At 37.2% G+C, this 23,478-nt stretch overlaps 1 long non-coding RNA gene across 2 annotated transcripts in view; it reads right to left on the minus strand.

The window, feature by feature from the left end:
* LOC129045381 (uncharacterized) overlaps positions 1 to 23,478 on the minus strand; it is a 93,863-nt gene that overhangs the window by 1,992 nt on the left and 68,393 nt on the right. Inside the window, exons 2-3 of one of the 2 annotated variants that reach the window (XR_008505052.2) lie at positions 15,504 to 15,630; positions 839 to 947 (exon numbers count right to left, since the gene is read on the minus strand). This is a non-coding gene — a long non-coding RNA (uncharacterized LOC129045381). Of the gene's footprint in view, positions 1 to 838; positions 4,833 to 15,503; positions 15,631 to 23,478 lie in introns of both variants that reach the window. The other variant, XR_008505053.2, reaches the window with a different exon arrangement.

A 23,478-nucleotide genomic window follows, 5' to 3' on the forward strand; every position in this document is an offset into this window, starting at 1 on the left:
AATTGTGTGTTGTGGCTTAGCCCAGAATCCCCTGTAATCTTTTAAAAATAGTATCTAATAGGTCTTATAGTATAAATGTTATAGTGTAACTCTTTATGTACCATAATGCAAACATTTCTACCTGCTGACTCTATGTAGAAAAAAAGCATCTGAAAATATGGCCATTGCCTTACTGGTTCCTAAAGGCAAACAAATTTCTGAAAATGCCAATAGCAAGGTTGATTTTTCCTTTCCTGAATGTCTATTTTATCTCTCTACTCATTTTGTATTTGGCATTCTTTCTTTGGGCTTCTATGATCATCTATGTCCCTCTATTTTCTCATTCCATTGTTGGGTTCTCTCTGGATCTTGTCTGCCCCTCTTATTCCTTATTACCTCTCTCTTTCCAGAAATCACCTTCAGACCATTTCTCAACAGGTGTCCTAAAGGACTTTTGAGAAAGAACAACTTTTGTTGCATTAATAAATGGTGGGAGATTCACATACACACGTTTTTCTCTTTTTCCCCCTCTATGCCTTGTCCAATAGTGTGGAAACTGAGCAGTACAGTCATAAATTAATTCTAATATCTTAACATAGGCATTGGTATGCTGGCTATTGCTTCTTAATTCATTTAACAAATATTTATTGGACACTGATTATATGCCAAGAGTTGTGCTTGGCACCGGGGATACCCAGAAATTATTAAGATTTCTTCAAGGTACTCACAGTCTAGTTTAGTTGGTGGGGTGGGGGTGGGGGGGTAGATGTGGAAAAAAAAAAACCCTCACACTTTTTGGGGGAAAAAAGTGTAGTAAATGAAACAATTCAATTAAATTCAATAAACCCTGAGTGCTCACCATGTGCCAGGCAGATGGTAAGGAGGCTAGGGCTTCGCCAGGCCTTGCTCCTCACAGATTCCCAAGAGCTGGCAAATGGTAAAATTACCTGGCACGTGTTAAGTGCTTCCTGGCAGAAAGAAAGACAGAAAAGTCATAAAGGGCCATGAGACGGACAACAACTTGATCATAGGAACACTTTGAACAAATCACTGCCCTAGCAATGTGAGAAGAAAGTTTGTTTTTCTAATTTTTTATGCTGCTGTTAGCCTACTGAGGGCCAAGACTAGTTCCCAGACTGCGGGCTTCCTCACCTCACCTTCCGTGAATCCCAGGCTGGCTTTGCAATTCTCTCCTTGCTTCCCTCGGGTCCTCAACAACAAATCCTCAACTAGGTGATAGGAGATTATCTGATTAAAGTAATTCACACTAAGGTGAGCTTGAGGCTTAATCCTTCAAAAGTGATTACTTTGACAAAAGATAGTTGGTTAACCCTAATGACCTGCTAACTGGCAGAGCTTGGAGGGCTCTTGGGGAAGGGCCCCCCCTTCTCACCCTCCCAAGATGGCCACCATTAGTTCCTTCCCTTTCTATTTCCTCTCCAGAGATAAAGGAAGAAGGGAAACCAGTGAATTCAGGAATGTGAGGGAACTCTAATGGCATATACTGTCTTCTTTGCACTCTCCCAAGAGGCAAATGAGGTGGTATTTATGAGCCCATCCTAGAAATGGGGAGACCAAAAGTAAGGCAGTGGTTCCTGACTTTGGCTTCACTTTGAATCCATAGAGTGTAATCCAGACCAATCAAATCAGAAGTTCTGGGAGTAGCATACGAGCATCAGTATTTTTTTTTTTAAGTTCCTCAGATGGCTCCAATATGCAGCCAAGATGTCCTCCCACTGAGCTAGAGTTCAGGAAATGGAAATACCCAGAATCAGTGGTGACCCATTGACCTGGTCCACTTTCTCCCTTTGGCAAGGCAAGTAAGTTCTATTTGGCTCGAAAGAAACAGTGTTCTCTGCAGGAAACTCTGTCTCAAATAGAGTTAGGTGTGGGTAAACCGGCACACATATGCACACATATGCATCTAGAAATGTGGGAATCAGGACCAGTTGTCTGAAGCTAAGGTGGTAGTACACCTTTATCATGCACCTGCTGGGTCATGGTGCAACCTAACCATGTTTCACTTTATACCAGATAAGCGTCAGTTGTCTGTCTGTGGGCTTAAAAATAAACTAGATATGATTAAGTCCACACAGAGGATAATCCTACATCTTCTATAATGCTTAGGTTGCTGTTTATTTATAATTCCATATCCTGTCTCCTTCTAAGAAACTGTGATCATGAGCACCCTTTGAGAATGACATTAGGGTCTCTGAGAGATCAAAAGTATTTTAGGCCACTTCCTTTTGGATTTATTTGTATCAAACTCTAGAATGTGTGTGTATGTATGTGTGTGTGTGTGTATTACATAAAAGTGTGCATATATACACATATGCGTGTATGTGTGTGTGTGTATATATATATAACTTTCTTAGAAATAAAAAGTCTTGCAAATTCTTATATACCTTATGAATTCATTCAGTAAAGTACCATGGTTAAATCATAAATACAAATACATTAATGGGACGTTTCTCATTCGAATCTCATTTGCAGGTAACATTAGAAGTCTTAATTTATGGTTGTTGTGAATGCGCCATCGGTCCCAATGGCCGCACCTGGGTAGCTCTGAATGCCCATATTTTCTGCCGCAGGCTTAGCAATGAGTAACTGCCGACAGGACCTGATCCCATTGAACCTTCCCAGTACTGAATGTATTTTTAGACAATGTTGAACATTCTTTTCCCTTTTCAAACTTTTTCTGGCTATAGGTCACCAGCTCACCAGTAACCGCTGCATTTTTCACTGTCTTTTTGTTGTCAACTTTCCTATCCAGTTCACAAATAGTCTTGGCATAATTCCAGCCTTTCCTAGATTCTGAGACTATAGAATGAGCAAAACTAGACCTCAAGGCTCTTGAAACATACAGGCCAGCCAGCTACAGATATGTAATAGTAAATAATTATAATCTATTAAGTAAACAATATAAAAGTACAATGTGTAGTGACAGAGAGCAAGAATGTGAACAGGTGAATCTAAACTCAAAAGATAGACAATTATCATTATCTTTATGATCTTTCTTTTTTTCTCCCCCCACACAATTCAAATGTCAAGAATTACAGCCATGTACTTACACTACAAGTCTTCAGTGCTGGAATTCCTTTTTTTTTTTTTTTTAAGATTTTATTTATTTATTTATTTGGGAGAGAGAATAAGAGACAGAGAACACGAGAGGGGAGCGGGTCAGAGGGAGAAGCAGACCCCCCGCTGAGCAGGGAGCCCGATGTGGGACTTGATCCCGGGACTCCAGGATCATGACCTGAGCCGAAGGCAGTCGCTTAACCAACTGAGCCACCCAGGCGCCCCTGGAATTCCTTTTAATTTGTAAGACAGGATTCTATTCCTGGTTGCATGAAATGGTGACTTTATTTCTGTCAGGATGCACGTTGTCCACCATACAGGCCCCGAGGGCAAGGTTTGGGGAAATCTGTGACTGATCACTACTATGCCATCCTTGCTGTGTTCTTTGTTGTTTACTTTCATCATTTCTCAGGCTTAATCTTTTTTTTTTTAAAGATTTTATTTATTTATTTGAGAGAGAGAATGAGACAGAGAGAGAGAGCACGAGATGGGGGAGGGTCAGAGGGAGAAGCAGGCTCCCCGCCGAGCAGGGAGCCCGATGTGGGACTCGATCCCCGGACTCCGGGATCATGACCTGAGCCGAACGCAGTCGCTTAACCAACTGAGCCACCCAGGCGCCCCTCAGGCTTAATCTTTTAAGGTTATGATATCTACAAGACAAAGCCAGCTTCTCTACCATACTTTCAGAGAAGTATAGCATGTCAGCTTTTGAATTAACATATGAAAATCCAATTGTATCAGATTTTTGTTTTGTCAAAATTAAAGGCTCTTTTTTAATCTTTGTTCCTGGATGTAAAATTATTATTTTTTCTGTTCCTGAATATAATAGGTAATGTGTGCTTTAAAAAAAAATGATGTATCAAGTGCCTTTAATAGGAGTTTATTAATTCTATTCAGGTGCCATCGTAAGATGTGTATGCATGATTATTCTAGACTAGTCTATAACTCCTACCCACATGCTTACCCCCATGCACAGTGTAACTTCCTTCTATAGCTTCAAGACTCCCACGTTCCTACAAAAGCACTGTCCTACCTGTCATTTAGTCTTCACAACTAAATAAAGAAAAAGTTACGAGTTTGAAAGAGGCTGGCCACTCTGGGCCCCTCTTTTCATGAAGTCATTCTTCTCCGAAGATAGTCTAAATTATAGACTTAGCCAGAACAGCTTCTCCTCTTGTGAAGACTTTGAAGTCTGTTTATTCTTACAACATTCTGGTAGGTCTGTCTTGGTAGAAACTGTAAATAGTTTGTCAGGGTCCCTAAAGACCAAGAACTCTCTGTGGGCCTCGGGAGGTGTTAATTTTGTTAGATTAGCCTTGAACTTGTGGAAAAGGGCATATTTGGCACCAAATATCCAACTTATATGAGACAGCCAAAGTTAATTATTAAGAAAAAGGAGTACATGGATGATGCTTGGTCCAACGCTGGGTATTTTCCTTACTGTGATGGAAGAAGCCAGCTGAAGTCAATCTGTTTCATTTATGACTAAATTCCCAGGTGACTCGAGAGAAAACGCAGCCTCCTCTGGGGTTATTGGCAATAGGTATACACGTGCCAAACGTGACATGGGGTTAGCTTCCACTGGCAAGAGCCATGGCTGCTACAGCCTGGTCTTTCTGCCTGGGTTGTTGGCTCCTCTTGGAAACAGCATAGCCACCTCTCCCCCACCAAACGCTTGCAATGGCTTGTGCATGCACCACACTCCTCAGAAGAATCAGGTTAAAACAGAAGGGGGCGTTATTTCCAAGGCTGCTGCTCTGCCTTTGCCTCGGCTCCTACGAAATAAAGACAGTCTTTGGAGTCTGTTACGAAGCACACGTTTCCTGACAATCTCCCCGACTCTCAGTTTCCTGCTAACATAAAATGTCTACCACATAGAACTGTGGTAATGAGTGATTTCACAGGAATTGAGCTAGCATAGGTCAGGCCTTTGACAAATTGCAGCTATTGTAATTATTTAAAATGATGAATTTAAAAATAGAGAATACTTAAAAAAAAGCAAGCTCATGTGAAACTTCAGATCTCTTCAAAATAGGATTAAAATCAAATTATAACTTTAAGAAATTTACAGCTATGGTTTATAAGACAGAAGACAGATCCTCTCATAGTTTTTTGAATGGATAGGTAGGATGTAATCTGAAGGGAATCCAAGATGTTCCCTGGAATGATCAGCAGGCACTTCAGAAACATCACTCTTAATTGACCAGAGCACAGCTTCTTTTGTCCAACTTTCCCCCTACATTTTACAAGAAAAAACCTGGGAAGGACAAGCCAAGCCAAGTAAAAGGCATCTATCACTTTAAAAAAGAGTATATAACCCACAGTTGCATAGAAACCACATCCTTTGGAGTCATATGTGATTTTTTTTTTTTTAATGCAGTAGGAGTTGTTGCCACAGGATAAAAATTTAGTTGTCTACTTGCTTCTTTTAAGTAATACAAGTCAAGAGATGTTCCAGGCATAGTGTCCCTTTTTTTTTTTTCCCAGCTTTTACTCCTACCTCCCTGAGAAATGTATCTCTCGATTTCATCAGAACAAATACCCTTCAGAGCTCTAAGTGGAGAAAATAATGATTATGTGTTGTTAAGTACTATTTAGTAACAAAGGCTGGGGCCACGGGAATGGTGACATCACCCACAGAAAGAGGAACATTTACACTTTTGAAAGAGATTCTTTTCCAACGTGATGGGTCACCAACCAGAGGAACAAAGCCAAATAAGGCAGGAGGAGAGGACACCTGGCTCTGGGGAAGGCATCTTTAGCATCCGAGTCTGGAGTCATGCCCCAAGTCCACATGCTCTTTCTACTCTCCCCTCCTGAATCTAGTTCCTGTCAACAAGTGTGTACTATTCTTACTGTAGAAAACCTGCTACTCTCATACTTCAGTATATTTGCTGCTTGGTGAATCCGTCCACCTGGAGTAAGCAGCAGGTCAGGAAGTGGCTTCCTGTTTCAGGAGTGTTCTCTAAATAGTCACATATTGCAGATATCCATGCATTTACACACACATGCTCTCGGAAACCACACACCATCTCACACTTTGCAATAATCCAATGATACGTGAGTCATCATACCCGCGTGTTTGCATGATACAATGGACTGCATCACTTAAAAGCACGGAAGTCATCTGTACTCTTCCACACTTCCCAGGACGAGTAACATAATGATTTTCTATTTGCGCATTGTCAGGAACACTCAAAAGTCAGCTTGTGGCTCCTACAGTCTCGTGTCTGCCTGCCTTGGGGAAATTACCATGTGTTCCTCCCTACCCCACCCATTGTCATCCTAGCCACATTCAGTCCAACGCCACTGGTAGGTTTTGTTGTTGTTGTTGTTGTTTTTGTGTTTTTGATCATTGTCAGTTCTTAACCCAAATCAGAAATAGAAGCAGCCACACTTGTCATTAACTTCTCAAGTATATGGGGATGCCATTTGTTCTTAATAGCTATTAGGTTTGTTTAAATAGAAGAAGAAGAAGAAGAGGAAGAAGAAGAAGAAGAAGAAGAAGAAGAAGAAGAAGAAGAAGAAGAAGAAGAAGTCCTTTTCAGTAAGATATTCTGTATTCCCTTCCCAAATCACACTCAGCCTCCCAACTCCCCCACCCCCACCAAAAGTTGTGTCCATATAATTCTGGGATTTAAAATGTAATAATTCGATGATTTAGATCTCTTGGGATAATACAAATAAATCAGAGGAAATTTATAATTATTCTGAAAATGCAGTGTAAATAACTGCTACTTATAAAAAGAACAGGTTGATGCTGCAAGGGTCCCTACCATCATTGGCGCTGGGATTTGAGAAGAATAAATAAGAGAACATCTGTTGTCTCCAGAGACTGGAAAACAGCCTTTTCTCTAGTCTTATGTACTTCATATCCATGCAGAAACTAAGGTGGCTGATCACCCCATTACCAGACATCAGGCTACCTATTTCAATGGCCGTGATAAAGGTCGGTTATTCCTCAGGAATTTCACTGAAAAATCTTAAATTGACTAATTTAAATAATATTTAAGCCCTTTTCACTTTTATCAAACCCGTACCTGTTATAAAAATGAAAAGGCAAGAAAATGAGTTAACTTCTGAAGATAAACTCAGCTTACTTGAAATTTATCTAAATATAATAATTTATCACCTGAGAAAGCTTTTGACCTATGTAGTAATTGCTGCTTCTCTTCAAACAACAGTTTTTCCTAGCCTGTGTTAAACACAGATAATGAATGGGTCATCTGTTGTACCTATTTCCCCAGTACATACACGTGCCTGTCCTTGCAAATATTTGTTCACAGGGTACAACTCCTTGCCTTGGCCTACAACCTCGGCAACCTGGCCCTTGGTCAACCCCACCTCCCAGCTTCATCTCCCACTACCCTCTGAGACCTGGACTATTCCTTTCTGCTTTCCAGATAGGCAGATCTCATTCCTGCCTCTGCACTTGCCCATCATTCTTCCCAGGGTCCTCTGCATGGCACACTCAAACTTCTCATCATTCAGGTCTTAGCTTAAATATTTCCCTTTCACAGAGGCTGTCTTGGGAGGTCAGGTAGGTAAAGAAGCTTCCCTTCTCTGTTTCTCTAGCCTTTTATTTTGCTGAGTTGTCTTCATGCTGCTATCCGTCATCATCTGAAATTCCCTTTTCAAAAATTTACTTGTTTACTGGCTTACTCATCATCTTTCCCCACTAGACTGAAGTTCAGCTCCTTCAGGGTAGAAACTTGGTCTTGGTCACTGTTTTCCCACAGCATCTAGATGGGTGCTTAATGGATAATACTTGATATATGAATACATGAATAGATGCACTTCAAAATGGAAACAGAGGCTTCTCACAAGAATTAAAATCCTCTCTTCACATAGCCCACTTCTTGAGAAGAACTACAAAGGCAGGGTCACCAAATACCTCCTCTGGCTGGACCATAGAATAGAAAAAAAAAAAAGAAAAAGTGCCTCAATGTTAAATTCATGTAATATTAAAATGTTTTTCCAGTTCTTTGACAATTTTCTGAATTTTTTTGAAAATGTATTATCTGAATCCTTTTCCACTTCATCTGATGAAAACTTTGATCATTCAACTTTAATGCTGCCTCCCCCAGGGAGCCTTGTGCCATCATTGTATGAAGAAGTATAACTCTCAAGTATTTTAATGTCTCAGGTGACACCTTACATTTTTCATATCGTGGCCGAAAACTCACGTCTTTTGAGATTTTTCCTACTAGAGTATAAGATTTCGGAGGGGCTGCGCCATGTAATGTATGCATTTATAACTGTATTTAAACCAAAGCTTTGCCTACCCTGCTTCTCAGTATAAGTACTAGAGGCAGTATATTAATGATAAAGATCCATTGTAGAGACAGACACACCAGCATCAGTTTTGTGACCATTATCAAGCTAACTCTCAGAACCTTTTTTTCCTTAAATCTGTAAAATAGTAATAATGATACTTATTTCACAAAGTTAGTGAGGGAGTTAAATTTGTTAGTCATGTGAAGCACCTAATATACAATGGTATTTTAAAAACTGGTACTAAAACCTGGTACTAAAAATGATATGCAATGGTACTAAAAACTAGTACTAAAAAATGTAATAGTAAAGCTATTGTTATTAACATTATCATCATCATCATCATCATCATCATCATCATCATCATTTAGGACCTAGCAGTCTCAAGAACCAAGTCCTATGTTTATAACCTTAAACTTGATCTGTTGGATACACACACAAAACAACCCCAAACAGTTTTCCTAGAATAGCTTTAAAATCCACTTCAAGATGAAAAATAGAACCAGGAAATAATTACAAAACAATATGTGAACTATATGCATAGCCATGAGGCCAGCACAGGCAGATGGTTAATCAAGAAAGAATTCTGGAAGGAGATTGCTCTTCCATCTGGCTTGAGGGAAGCAATGAGCCCTAACTGGCAAGGGAGGGTGGGCACATGTTTTTCTTGGGGGTGAGGGCAGAGGCAGAACGAGTGCAAAGTCAGTGGGGCAGCAATACAAGAGCGATTGCCCCCAGGATTCTAAGAGATTAGTGGCACCCACTGTGAACCCGTCCCTTTTTAGCTCAGTGGAAGAGAGCCAATACACAAAGAAGAGAACTTCTCGGTCTATTTGTTGTCTCCAGGGACCACTTCTTTTGTTTCAGTTCCTTTCACTCCGTGTTAACAGAACTATCCCACCTGACAATTGCATGGCAGCTCAGAACACCACCATAACCATGGCCTCCTAACATGACCTTGGGAGATAGCTGTTATTTTTAACACGTTTGCTTTATTTGTATATGAGGCTCAGAACTGGTGAGGCCTTGTGCTTACTCATCATCTGAGTGCCTGGTATGTTCCATGTATTTTTCTAGACACTGAGGATGTAACATGAACAAAACAGACCAAACCCTGCCCTTACGGAACTTACATTTTAGTAGCAGAAACACAATGAGTAATTAAACAAAGAAATAAAGATAAAAATTTTATGTAGCATTGTGTGATCAAGAAAATTAAAATGAGCTGAAAGGATAGAGTGACTGGGTTAGGGACATGATAATAAAATATGTAGTTGGTCATGGAAGACACCCTTTAGGAGGAGCATTCAAATATCTGAATAAAGAAGGGTTGTGTCACAGTAATGTGTGGGGAGAATATGCCAGGAAAAGAGAGGGAAGAGCATGTTCAAAGTCTCTGAGTCAGGAATGAGCTTAGGATGCCCTAGGGGCAAAATAAGGAGTGGAGCCAGAGCATAGCGAATGAAGGGATGAGAGGTAGGATATGAGGATGGAGATGTAGGTAGAGGACAAGACACATAAGTAACAGAGAGGAATTCGGATTTTTTCATAATTAAATAGGAAACCATTAAAGAATTTTGAGCATGGAGTCACATGATTTGATTTCTATTTTAAAACATCATGCTGACAGGAATGCAAGAATTGAAAAAGAGGGATTTCTTAATAGGCTATAAGAAGAACGGAGATGTCCAGAACAGAGATGATAGCGTCTTACACTGAGCTCAAGATGGTGGAAAGGATGAACCTGGTCAATGTTGGGATGTATTTTGGAAATAGAACTGACAGGCTTGCCAATAAATAGGATGTAGGTGAGGGAAAGAAAGAAACTAGTGATGCTTTTGACCTGGATAACTGAATATAAGGTGGTGTCATTTACTAACCAAAGAAGACTGGGCATGGAGCAGAGAGAAGGGTGGGCAATGAGGGGCTTTCTTTTGGACATGTTAACTTTAAGATACCTGTTAACATCTGAGGTTTAATAATCACTTTGAGGTATGAGTACAGAAGTTTGCAAAAAGTTGAGGTATGTTTTTTTAACTTACAGTCATGGGGCTAGATATCTGGAGAGAGAAGAGAAAAGTAACCATCCAAAATTCACAGTCAGTAAGTGACAGAATGGAAACTGAAAATGAATCTTGACACTGACCCACTTTCTCTTCCTACCTCAAATATCAGGATGTGTTCATCATTCTACTATAGTAGAATATGGGGGAGTGCAAGGGGCAGGAATCTAGAATCACTTACAGAAAGGGTGAGAATTTTTCCAGTGCTTATGGACTACACAAATTCATGGTTGCTTCTTATCTATTTTTCTGTAAATGTGATGATACATGCACATTTAACTTTTAAAAATCCACTCTGGAATAATAAATTCATAAGGTTGACCAAATACCTCCCGATAACCTACTTTCTTTTCTGACATTGCCACCTTTTGGAATGTCCAAGAGGATAATTAACTTCAAACTAAATGTAGATCGAACAGAATTGAAATATAAAGTTATAAATATAAATATAAAATAAATATAAAAGTTTAACCAATAACTCAAACAGGTATTTGACAATTTGAGCACCGTAATAATTAAGGCAGCAAGGAATTATAAACCACCGGAAAGACAGAAATTTGTGACTTTATACCAGTAACAGATATATAAATTAGTAATTAAATACAGGAGAGAAGGGAGTTCTTTTGCTTACATTAGAATGCAAAAGTCTGACTGAAATACACAGAGAGTGCTGGAGCTGGAAAATCATGATTTTATAACTATGATGCATTACAGTAAAGACTGCATCAGATGAGAACATCAATTAATATTAAACCCAAAGGGAAATTTTTCATGAGGGGCTGTCATTATAAAAGGGAGAAATGAGGCAACACTTTGACATGGCAACCTAAATTAGCATTACCAATGGGGCATAGATGAGCATCGTGTGGCTCTAGTAATGATAGCATGAGGGGAGACATCACCTATTCAGTATCATAGCAAAAAATGCATGACCACAATCTTATCATGAGGAAATGTCAGACAAATACAAATGAGGAACACTCTGTTAAAAAGAAAAGAAGAAGAGTTGGTGGATAGACTTTAAGGTTTTCAATTTTATAAAAGATAAAGAAATGATGTGGAAATGTTCCAGAGCAATGGAGGCTAAAGAGACATCGCAACTAAATGTAACACATGACTCTAAACTGGATCCTTTACTGGAGGGGAAAATATTATAAAGGATATTGTTAGATAAATAGCAAAATTGGAATATGGGCAAATATTAGATAAAAGTATCGATATAAATTTATGAAGTAGATATTGTAACCATTACATAAGAGACTACCTCTATTTTTAGCAAGTACAAGCTGAAGTCAAGGGTCATGTTTTTTTATAACTTACCCTCAAGTGGTTCAGAAAGAAAAAATGGAGACAAAGATATAGATAGAGAAAGAATAAGTGCAAATTATAAAGCAAATAGAATAAAATATTAAGATTAGGTAAATCTGGGTAAGGGCATATAGGTATTCATTACACTATTTTTATTTTTACAATTCTTTTGAGCTTGAAATTATTTCTTAATAAAAAAAATTTAAGTAGATGAAGTGTAATAAACATTTCTAGTGAGCATTTAAGAAACTCCAATGGCATTAGATATGATTTTTACTCAGAAGGCAGCCTAATTGCCTTGAGAATGTTCCTACCTCTTCTCTAATTCAGATCTGTTCACCAACACAGGAAAAACATAAAAGTATTCTGCTTCGATTTTTTTTTCTTATGCAAGCAAAAATAAATCGAACTGAGGTATGATTAAAGAAAAATGCTGCTAATTTTATTTTTTTCAGAATCAGAACTGTGATTTTTTTCACGATCATATTACTATTTGTGTTTGTTTCCAAATTGAAAAGAGTTTTGATACTGTGATAACCACCAACTATTGAAAAACCTGAGAACTTACAATGAGATATCTGTAAAATAGGATAATAATGAGCTGTGACATTTTACACTAGCTCATGGAGTAAAACCAGTAGGCTAACTTCATTTCTGACTTACTTTCCATGGTTCCAATATGAATTAATGATGTTAATGCCATTTTTCTTTCAATTTGGATATAAAACTACAAATTTGCTCTTTCCCTTAGTAATACTGAAAAATTAAGACCCATTTTTGTACACATATAAAATAATGAAAAGACAGAGTTGGAAAGTATTTAGAAAACATCAAATCTATTAGTGCCTAATTTTAGTTCATATAAAATAATAACAATATCAATGATGTTAGGTAAGTATTGGAAACAATAATTCTCAAACAGCAAATAATTGACATTTTAAAGATTTCAAAATTAAACAGTGTTTTTATTTTCTAGGGTACAGATGTGTACATTACACTGCGTAAAATGTATCTTTTTAAATGGAAATATTCAGAAATGTAAAAGAACTTGCCTTTATTCTTTATATTTGCAGAAATTATTTCCTGTATGAAAATGAGATACATGTTCTCTCTTACAGAGCACATGTACTTCCAAAGCACATATTTTTGTGAACACAATAATTTTCCCATTGAACACATATTTTTATTAATAGAATAAATATGAATATGTTACATGTGGCACTTATTTGGAAGTCATGTCCACTAAAAATAAATAGAAAATCAATGTTTGTAAGTGGACACAAATTTGCATTTAAAAGGTTGGAAGAGACACATTATCCAGATTCAGAGGATTTTCGTTTCTGAATTCAAAACACGCCATCCCTCTTAGTCTGCACCCAAACCACAATCTTTCTTTCGGGCAACAAACTCTCATCTACTTTTGCAAATGAGAAAATGGCTGAAAGAAGGGGAAACCAAACAAACAAGTGCTTCAATGTTTGAAAAGTTCTTTTGGAAGTCCAGTTATTTATGTTAAGAACAAATAGCATCATTGTCTCAAAGTGAAATTATTATTGGAGAGGTAATATATTTGCCAAGGTGGGATAGAGCCCTCTAGAAGCAGGTCATTCTCTTGCACAGGTGGGCGGCTTTAGAAAGTTCACACTGTGAAGGAGGGGGCAGACACCCACTAAACTGTGAGATTCGTTGGCTCAACCCTGGATTTAACAATCTGACGGATGCCCAGTAAGATCACACACACATCACAGAGTCAACCATGTCTTATTAAGACAGAAAATTTCACAATGCTATACAGCAGTCACCCAGTTTCAGCTTATATTAGTCAATGAAAATTTATGTCTTAGTGTCACATGAATGTAATCTTAATGAAACAGTAAAATATACATCTATAGTTCAAAAGTAAATATTTATATATGCCAGCAATAAATTATTTATAATATTATATCTAATTTCACTTCAAAAAATTTGGATTTGGGGGTGGATTCTAAAGGCTTTTTCTTATTACACTACGTGAAAGAAAAGCGTAAGCAATGCATCTTGCTATTCTCCCAGTAATGGTAAGATCGCCCCCTTTAACAATCCGCATGACTCCAGGAAACTCAACCAGGTAGCACTAATTTTCTTCTGTAAATATGATTTTGTCATAGAACAAATTCTACATTTATTTTCCATAATCTAGAACTAGGCTGTTCATTCAGAGACTTTAATAGTTCATGACAATCACAACCACAACTACAACACATCCATCTTGCCAGCAAGACAGGATTTTCTCTACTTCTTTGGCCTTCATTTGCCATTCTGAATTATAGCGTTGATCAACTTAGATTGTAATTTCTTTGGGCCACGTTTTTCTTGGTTGTTATCAGTTATTCCGTGTAATACCACACTATGTATGACAAACACACAGCACTTGATAGTTTATGATATCAAACTATCTCTTCCTTAAAATTCTGGACATTTCAAAATACTTCCATCATTTTTTTTTTTTTTTTTTAAAGAGAGGGACATTATAAGTGGTGTTGTTGCAAAGAACAATAATCAAGTTCCGGTGTGTTTAATTAGCGTGTGATACATAAAGATGAACAGGCACAATTTTAATGGATTCCTCACAACTATCAACTTAATTTTAAAATTTTGATCTAGTTAAGAATGTCAAACTTGAGTCAACTCTTCATTGCCTGAATTTATAACACTAACAATCTGTTTTTCTTCTCTCTGTAACCAAAGACAGCTACTCCCGTCACAGTACATTGCATGAAAATAATTTTTTAAAAACACCCTATTTTCTAGATAATGTAATAGAACCAGTGTGACGGCATTGTTTAACCAAACTGATTAAAATTAAGTCTGTTAATTAATGGAACAATGCAGACTTTCTTTTTCAGAAGCCATGTGATTATTCCAATTAAAAACAAACCAAATTAAGTAAGCATTCAGGTATATTATTTGCTTAAAAATGATTTAAAAATTACTGTATGAGAAAAACAATTCTATTAAATAGTTAATATGTATATACATTACTCTAGCTTCGCACAAATAAAAATAATTCTGCTGGATTTAGATTACTTTAGAGTTGGCTGATGAAATTAGTTTCAGTTTAGTTTGATCCCAAATTATGAATCCAAATGGTTTTATAGTCCTTGCTCCGGTTTTGGGCACTACAACTGCAAATTAATCTTAAAACAAACAAATTTCTAAAATTTGATTTACTTACCTTATTTACATTTTTAAATACTACTATCTACACTACAAATCGCTTTTTCGAAAGTATTTAAATATCATCACAATGTGATGATATGAAAAATAATACTGAAATGTAAGACTTTAAATAATATATATTTTCACAGTAAGTAGAAACAAGCACAAGAATATCTTTTTTCCAGAATATGTCCAACTAGTAATATGCAAAATTAACAAACAAATATAGGTAGGATAACTTACACGTTAGGAATTTACTGCAGCAAGGGGAAAAAAAGTTTTCAAAATTTATATTACGACAAAGGTTCTTTCAGCACTAAGTAGTGTACAAAACTATGAAAAAAAGACTTTTTTTTTACTTTTCAGTTAAAATAATTTGGAGATCAATAAGAATTTTTAAATTCCCCAGCTTTTCAAAAGGTTGTATGTGAAGTTGAAACAGTAAACTCAGTAAACCTCTTCATTTAAAATATTGAGTACTTACTTAGAATTATTAGACTTATCTAATCTATTTTATAATCCAACCAACATTTAAATTGTTGTTCCACAAACAGTAATCCAAATAATAAAATGAAAAATAGCAAGTGATCACTTTCTTCTTACCGCAATGTCTTATTTTCAGTTGCTTGTTAAGCTGCTTAAATAGTTGAGTTAACCAGCATCTCGAAGGGCTCTGACTCCACTCAGCTCTCTTTAGTCAATTTTTTTTTTTTCTCTGCAAAAGGACACTCTACCAAAAGAGGAAGTTGTGAAACATCAGAGTCATTTTGCTTTATAAATTCTAAGGAGAATGGAAAAGTCTTCACAAACCTTACATTTAGAATCATGGTGACAGGCTATAATTTGTGCGTATATACATATATAATTAACGTATACACAAATTTATATATGTAAGCAAGTTTTCAAAAAGTTAAGTTATTTAAATCTATACTTGATTATGCAATGCTCATTTACATAAGGAAACATCTCCTCTGTAGCTGAAAGATAATCATGGAAAAACAAAATACCATTCTATGCAGACAAAAACTGTCAAGCTGATACATGAGGAATAAACTTGCTTTTATAAGACTAATTAATTTAAACTCTTTGGAGTATGACCTAAATGCTAATCTGACTATAGACATATTGTAAAAAGAAAAAAAAAAAAACAAACTTCAATAAACGGGCATTTTCCTGGAACGTGGGTAGTGGTTTTTTACCTACAAGCCTTAAACTTCCTTTCTCATGAATAGCTGCCTGTTACATATAGATAAAGCATTGCAAAACTGAAACTGTTGCTTATTCATTAAGCTATGGTCTCTCTCAACTTCAGCCACAAGAATAAAAAACAGGTGCAGGTCCTGCACTGCTGAACATAACTGGTTAGGTTTCTAACAGGCTGGAGCACTAATTGAAAATATTTATGGGACAGTAGGGACAATGGTAGAAAAAGGACACAAAAACAGTTGATCAAAGCCAACACTATTGCCAACCTCAAATAGAAGGAACTACTCATATATATACTTCTCCCAGGTTACTGAAGAGCAGAAGCAGATAACAGTGGCAACTTGTATGTGGCAGTCCCTCTCACCCTCCCTTGCTGTTGGGGAAGGGAAGGGGGGTGCGGAGTGGGTTGCAAGAATAACAGGAATTATGCAAACCTCCACACACTGCAAGAACCACTTTCTGGACTTTGGAAACTATCATGCTCCCAGGGTATCACACTCTGCTTTTTACTTAACCATATTTTCGAAGGGGCAATAAAGAGCAATTAGGGGATAATGAAAAATGGAAGCATTTTTCCCTTCCACCTAAACTCCTACGTGATGTGAATTGGCGGGAAGGAAAAATAAATGAACAAACAATACTGCCACCACAACAGCAGAACACCAGAGCATCCTCAGTGTAAAATCAGATTGGAATTCTTTTTTTTTTTTTTTAAGATTTTATTTATTTATTTGACAGAGACACAGTGAGAGAGGGAACACAAGCAGGGGGAGTGGGAGAGGGAGAAGCAGGCTTCCCGCAGAGCAGGGAGCCTGATGTGGGGCTCGATCCCAGGACCCTGGGACCATGACCTGAGCCGAAGGCAGACACTCAACCGACTGAGCCACCCAGGCGCCCAGATTGGAATTCTTTACTAGATACTTATAAGAAAATCCTTGAAGAAAAAGTTATTAATGTGATTAACATCGCTTAGATTCTATGTGTTTTGAAAAATTTAAATATGACCGTATTTGACTTCCGTTATAAAACACGAGGTCCATCCGCCCATCAAAGACCCAGGCTCACTACCGGAAGCACAGTGCTGGGTATCAGTAGATGGTTTTAATGTGCTGGCTCAGTATTTGTGTCCCTTTCACCAGGATGGTGGATGTGTATCTCCGTTTCCAATTTGAAAAAGTTGTCTTCATTGACTTCCTTCAAGTGCTCATAGCTGGTGTGTGTGTGCGCGCATATGTGTATGTGCGTGTGCACACGTGTTTGTGAGTGTGCACTAGAATATACATAAAATAAAATTGACAATTTTATCATTTTATGTGTATAGTCCAGAGACATTAAGTATATGCACATTATTGTACCACCACCACCACCACCCATCTCTAGATCTTTTCATCCTCCCAAACTGAAACTTTATACTCATTAATAATAATAACTTCCCATTCCTCGTCTCCTCCCACTGCCACCCAGTCCCTGGCAGTCACTTTTTCTACTTTGTCTCTATGAATTTGACTTCTCTAGGTACCTCATACAAGTAGACTCATAGAACATTCGTCCTCGTAGCTGGCTTCTTTTACTTAGGTGCATCCCAGGTCACAGCATGTGTTGAGAATCTTCTTCCTTTTCAGGCTGAATAATATTCCATTATATGTATATGCCACATATTATTTATCTATTCATTCTTTGATGGACATTTGTGTTTGCTTCTACCTTTGGCTATTGTGAATAATCCTGCTAAGAACATGGGTGTACAAATAATCTGTTTGAGTCTCTGCTTTCAATTCTTTGGGTTATATTCTTTTTGGGTATATAACCAATAAATAGAAATTGCTGGACTTAAGTATTCTTTATTGCTGGATCATATCATGATTCTATGTTTAAATTTCTGAGTATCTACCATACTATTAAATTCTCCTGTCTTCTTCATGCTTCATCCCTCTGCGTTCTGGTTTCTGCTTCTCCTATTCACTGAGACTCTCTTGCCGAAGTCACCAGATGACTATGTTACCAAATCCAAATGATACTTCAAAGCTCTCTTGACTTCTTTGCAGTATATGTCACTGGTGACCCCTTCCTTCTTATAGAAGTGCTCTCTGTGCTTGAGTTCTTCACCCTCTTCTTCTGATTGTGTAGCAATTTCTTCTTTGACTTTCTTATAGGGTTCCTTAACTGTGTTCATCCATTAAATGTTGCTGCTTCTCAGGATTCTGTTCTGAGCCTGCACAATCCACAATCTCCTCAGTGTACTTCCATGGTATCAGTTGGCAAATACTTATTGCTCCCACGTTTCTGTTTCCAACCTAGATATCTCCTTAGAAAAGTTTTGACCAGTACAAAATACAAGATCATTTTGACTTGTGATCTAGAGAAAAGCATCTGCATAAAAGGCCTGAGATCAGCCAGATTTTTTACTTCTATTGTTTAACCTTGGACAAGTCAGCTATTATTTCTGAGCCCTGTTTCCTCATCTGTAAACTCGGGCCATAAACAACCACTTTGGAGGATTTATTGAAAGATTATTTTCCTAACATTCAAAAATTATAAAATAAAGAATACTTTGTTGTGTTTATAGTATAAAAAATACAGATAAAGGAAAAGGTCATCCTATTTCCCTCTAGCATGATTCTCCATATATACATGACATATGGAATGAAATAATTTTGTGGGTCTTTAAATATATATAACATCACAGTATATTTTTCACCATGACTTTTTTTTAACTTGCCAGTATAGCTTGAAGATATCCCCAAGTTATTCTTTTGAACGGACTCATACACATCCAATCCCCCATTGATAAAATTTATGTAACTTTTTCACAATTAAAAACAGTATAGCCAGTCACCATTATAGGTGCCTCCTTAAAAGTATGTGCAAGGCTTTCTTTAAGGTTAAGTATAGGAAAGTAGAATTGTTGGGCCAGAGAGTATGCACATTTAAAATGAAAATTGTTACTGCCAAATTGCCCAGTCAAAAAAAAAACAAAACCTTACCAGTTTGAACTTCCAACATTTCCTGTTTTTCCCCTCTATTGTCACTACTTGATATAATCAAACTTTAAAAGATTTGCCAATCTGATGGGCAAAGAAATGATGTCTTAATATTTTTAATTTGTATTTCCCTGATTATTATGGAGATTGAACATATTTTAATATTTGTATCCCCTTTTATATTTCCTGTTTTGTAAATTGCCTGTTCATTCATTCCAGACATTTGTTTTTTGGATAATTGTCAACTTTTTATTGAATTGCAGGGTTAAATTTACCTTCTGTTTTAGTGTATTGTAATCATTGTTCTTTTTTAATGCTCCAGTCATTGAATACTGTAGCTTTTTGAGATGATCCCAGTATTCTTTGATAATATCCTTGCATTTTGGCATGAGATGTCCCAGGCTCATTTTGTAAATTTCCTATTCCAGACCTACACTTGGCCCTTTTGCTAAAGGGTCTTGCTTCCTTCTAGTGGGACAGGGGTTTTTGAGACTGCAATTTAGACATTAGCGGTGCTACTGGGCTATCATTAGCATTAGGCATACATTGGGGTATTGTAAGCATTAGCACTTAGTCAATATAATGTTAGTTATTTCTATATGCGAAACAGTATATATTTGGAAGATATATTTAAATATGTACTAGGAGTTTATAGCATGCATTAACATACACCATATTTTGCATTAAAGTAATTTAAGAATAACATATCTGATACAAGAAAATATTTTCTGTTAAGTAAAAACTAGGCACTAAAAAGGATGTTTTGATAAAGAAAGGCAATAACATAGTCATTGTCATGTCTTGCATTTGGACCTTTCAAAATACCCTTCCAAAGAAATTTCAAAAATCATGTAGACTGGAAAAATATTACACAGCTTCCGTATTTTTCATTTTTTTCTTTTTTTTTTTTTAAAGATTTTATTTATTTATTTGACAGAGAGAAACACAGCGAGAGAGGGAACACAAGCAGGGGAAGTGGGAGAGGGAGAAGCAGGCTTCCCGCGGAGCAGGGAGCCCGATGCGGGGCTCGATTCCAGGACCCTGGGATCATGACCCGAGCCGAAGGCAGACGCTTAATGACTGAGCCACCCAGGCGCCCCCTGTATTTTTCATATTTTTCATTCGCATTTATCATTATGATTCTCAATTTGTTTTCTTTTTCCTATTTTGCTATTATGCACTTACCACTTAAAAGTAAAAATCTTTACATTTGTCCTTGAAAAAAGATTTCAATTAGAATAAAATAAATATATTCATGGTTTTAGCCACCATTTTTTCCCAAGACATATTTCATGGCCGCTTTAAAACTACTGAAGTAGCAACATTTCAATTGCTATCTGCAGAGCTCAGTGGCGAGAGAAGTACTTCTGATTCACTGATTTTATTTTTAATTTATTAAAGAAATGGCTTTAATATTTAAGTGTTCATATAATCATCTTGTTTTGTTTTGCACAGCTAGAGAATTGAAGAGGGAAACACTGTTTGATCATTCTTAAATACCTTTGACCCTCAGGTTCTTTATCGCTAAAAGAGATTGAGAATACCAGCTTCACTGGGGGGCAATGAGGATTAATTGGCTATTATAGGTAAAGGGCTAAGCACATTAAGTTTCCTGATAAGTATGATGCTGATAATTCCAAATCTAATTTGAAAAACACAATTGCACAAAAAATTTCTTCTAAGTTGTGAATTTATTTATTTGAAAGCATTACAAAGGTTTACAAATTAAATCACATCTAGTTTTACATTTATATTTATTGTGTTTGTTAAGAAAAAATGAATTGAAGGAACCAGGACCTTGGGAGATATGTGGAGAGTCATTTGTGCATTCATCCATTCAATATTTATCGTCTGCTCTATGTAAGGAGTTGTACTAGGGACTGGGAATACAAAAAATAATAATTAGACTCTGCAGATTATTCTGTTGGTCTTGCCCTTTCCTGTCCTGCTTTTTTTGCCTGGAGGCTGATCTGTACACAGCATATACTAGACTAATTGGCCCTTTTCCTTCCGGTTACCTTTAGCCAATGGATGCATAAGCATGAGATGGAGAGACAGAATTTGGAGTGTGTTTTTGTATCCCCTTCATCCTGTGAGGCCACGGTTTGGGAAGTGGCTACATTGCTCTCCACACAGCCATGGCTCCTCTCTGGCTGCTTCTCTTCCTCAACTATACCTCTGATCAAGCTCCAGTAACACGGGTCTTCCTTGCCTTTCAGGTATAGGGGTGATAACAGCTTTCTACCATTGCTAAGCTATAGGTACTTTACCATACCTGGTTGACCCCTAATCATTTCAACACCTCTCAATTATCCTCTCACTTAATGTACTATTTCAGGGAGAACTTACCCTACATTAGTCCTGGCATGCGATCAAATTATACATGTTACTTTGAAAGTGACATAGTAAAAGGTATACAGTTTCAGAGGAAACACAAAGGTGGAAAATTATGGAAGATGTACTAGGCTGGGAGAATCCAGGATCGCAGTTCAGAGCAAGCGACGAACTGAGACTTGAAGGATAAGGATAAGGAGGACTTCATGGGTATTTAGCTGGCTGGGTTTGTGGGGCGGGTGGGGAGAGGAAGGGAATTGGAAAAGAAACAGAAGTCAGAGAGAGAGAGAGAGAGAGAGAGTATCCTATTCATGGAACTGCCTGAAGTATGCTATTTGGGAAGGATAAGCTGGGGGGTTAGGAAAGGGGATCGTAAAAGAGCAGATTAGAATAAGCCAGAGAGGAGGCATCAGAAGATGATGAAGGCCATGGTAAGGAATGGGCCATGAAATATGACCACTGAAGAAGAAAAAAATTACTTTTAGCATGGGCAATCAGGGCTTTGGGGTATCTGTACTTTTTCTTATTCCTTACTGATTCTCTTTCTTTTGGTAATAAGTTTCATTTTTTTCTCTGAGAAACAAGCCCATCCTCAGTATTAGCTCATGTAAGGGAGGCATTAATTATCCTCACATTCTAACTTGGTGTAAGTACATGACCAACATCTGGCAAATGAGTTTAATCCTTTTCCTTTGTCACAGTGATTGGTTTAAAGATGGGTAGGTGATTCAAGCCAGCCAGTGAGACTTATTTCTGGAAATTTTAAGCTCTGATTTTGCTGGGATTGGCTAGCTGTAAGACCAACTTCTGAGGATATCATCAGAGTCCCAGACTCCAACTATGCCTGAACTCTTAGCTCTTGTTCTTTTCATTTACTGAGCCAAAAAATTCTTAGATTTCTGTTACTTACAACCACAAAAGTCTTTTACATCAGGAAGAAAACTATAGAGGAAAAGATGTTTTATTTGAAGTGTAAATATCAATATCAAGAAAAGCAAGCTTTTCATTGTCCCTGGAATAGCACTGTCCGCTAGAAATGCAATGCAAGCCACATCTATCATTAAAAATTTTTTAGTTACTACATTAAAGAGAAAGAGGTGAAATAAGTTTTGATAAAGTGTTTTATTTAACTTAATATGCAGACATAGTAATATTTCAATATGCAATCAATATAGAAAATTGTACCCTGTTTAATTTCAAAATTTATTTTTATTTATTTTTTTAAAGATTTTTATTTATTTATTTGACAGAGAGAGACACAGAGAGAGAGGGAACACAAGCAGGGGGAGTGGGAGAAGGAGAAGCAGGCTCCCTGCTGAGCAGGGAGCCTGATGCAGGGCTCCATCCCAGGACCCTAGGATCATGACCCAAGCCGAAGGCAGACGCTTAACAACTGAGCCACCCAGGCACCCCTAATTTTTAAATGTAAACTTTAACTAAAATTAAATACAGTTAAAATGTCAGTCCTCAGTCACACTAGCCACATTTCAAGTGTTCAGTAGCATCAAACAGCATAGCCCTCAACTAGATCCTAAAGTACAGGAGTTGACTGGAGTCCAGTTGAAAGTGAGCCTATAGTCAAATTCTAGGACGTTAGAATGGGGAACTATTTAATATTTTTGAACAGGGAATTGATGCAAGCTAAACAATGCTTCAATAAAAATAATCTGGCAGTTTTAGCGTCCTTAAAGCTTTCCTGATTTCCCAGTCAAATTAATGATGCCTTTCTCTATAATCCTCTTGCACGGAGTTGTAAGGACACATGTCAGACTCTCTAGGGATAGAAACACTTATCCATTTTGAGAAGGCAGCCAGAAAAATAATCTGTTGTTGAGCAGGATTCTCTCAAGACCTTGCCTATGCATTCTTTTGTCCCTAATGAGATTTGGAACATTCCCATGGCATTAAGTAGTGTGCCAATTTCTGATACCTGCTTCTAGACGATCAGGTACAGTGGAATGATGGAATCAAATGTCAGATGCAGAAATGATTAAAAACTTTCTTCCTAATGTACGCATTAACTAAAAGACCAATCCCAATTTGAGACCTATTCAAAC

This window comes from Mirounga angustirostris, unplaced genomic scaffold (genome assembly GCF_029215605.1).
Source record: "Mirounga angustirostris isolate CCGP_5_RB_7025 unplaced genomic scaffold, mMirAng1.0.hap1 SCAF_1, whole genome shotgun sequence".
Taxonomy (NCBI): Eukaryota; Metazoa; Chordata; class Mammalia; order Carnivora; family Phocidae; genus Mirounga; species Mirounga angustirostris.